The following is a 1,568-nucleotide window of genomic DNA, read 5'->3' as shown; positions in this document are numbered from 1 at the left end:
AAGGTTATGGTTTTTTTCTCCCCCCCCCCAACTCACCTCCAAGAGCTACCACTGCCACCTCCTCCAGAAGCAAGTAAGGAGCCAGGAACTGCTGCCTATAACCAGGGGGGTTCATTGCTTTCAGCTGGGGGCTGCAGGGACAAGGGTGGGGATAAGGATGGCCTTGGTGGTGCTGCCTTGCACCCACACCCAAACCAGCAATTCTTACCCAAAATGCTCCTTCAGGTGTGGCTGTGCCTGCTCCCAGGTTCCCCTTGCCCTTGTTGCCTTAATTAGTATCATTAATGTAATTAGTCTGAGGCAGCCCCTTCTGCTGTGCTACAGGTCTTTGGGGCACCCAGGTGTTCCTGTGGGATTTTTTGAGTGGTTTTATTCTGTATTTATTTGGAGGGTTTCTGGGGGTAGGATGTTGTCCTGATTGGGGCTGGGTGTCCCTTGGTTTGCAGGATCTGGCCCTGCCCACTGGGATCCTGGGGTGGAAGTTCCCTGGGTGCAGGATCTGGCCCTACCCAGTGGCACCCTGTGGTGGTGGGGTGTCTCTGGGTGCAGGACCATGTTTTGCAGTGCAAGGTGTTGGGGTGGAGCCAATGGGTGCAGGATGGGGCCCCATCCTGAGCAGGATGAGTATGGGGTTCCCTGGGGTGCAGCATCCCACCCTGCTGGGTGTTTGTGTGGGGGTGCTGGAGTGCAGCATCTGGCCCTGCAGGATTCAGGGTGGGGTTGGGTGTCCTGTGCAGCCCTGCAGGATGCTGTGAAGAGGTGTGGGGGTCCCTTGGGTGCAGGGTCTGGCCCTGCTGCACCCTGGAGTGGGTTTGTGGGTGGGGAAAGTGCCCCCCTTGACACAGGACCCAGCCCTGCCCCATGGGGGATCCTGCAGGATGTGACCCCAAAGCACCCTGTTCAGGGGTGGGGGGGGGGCTCATCTGGGTGCAGGATACAACCCTTCAGCACACAGGGCTGGGGACAGCAGGGCTGAAGGACCTTCCCCTGAGCACAGATGCGGGGATGTGTGGATACATGGATGCCGTGCATGTATCCTGACCCGAGGCCTGAGGGTCCCCTTTGTGTCTCCCCACAGGTGATGTTGCCCCACATGACGTAGGACCCAAGTGGCTTGGGCCAGGGACAAGCAAACTGACAGACCTACAGCACAACCTGGAACGCAGTGTGTCACTATGTCCATCTGCTCGTACACATGTGCACCCGTGAGCCCATGTGCTCGTGTGTCTGAGTCTGTATGTCTGTCCATCTGTCCATGCATCTGTGTGTCTGTGCATCCTTGCATCTAGATACCCCTTCTCTGCCACTCGAAAAGTAAATCTTCCTATTCCCAAATGAGTGCCCCCTCAGTCAGTTTGCAGGTGACACCCAGTTGGGTGGGAGTGTTGATCTGCTCGAGGGCAGGGAGGCTGCAGAGAGACCTGGACAGGCTGGAGCCATGGGCTGAGCCCAGCTGGGGGAGTTTCACTGAGGGCAAATGCCGGGGGCTGCCCTTGGGCCACAACAACCCCCAGCAGTGCTACAGGCTTGGGGAGGGGTGGCTGGAGAGCTGCCAGTCAGAGAGGGAC

The sequence above is a fragment of the Athene cunicularia genome (assembly GCF_003259725.1).
Source record: "Athene cunicularia isolate RWA chromosome 27 unlocalized genomic scaffold, athCun1 chr27_part1, whole genome shotgun sequence".
Classification (NCBI taxonomy): Eukaryota; Metazoa; Chordata; class Aves; order Strigiformes; family Strigidae; genus Athene; species Athene cunicularia.
This window is presented reverse-complemented; position numbering follows the sequence as displayed.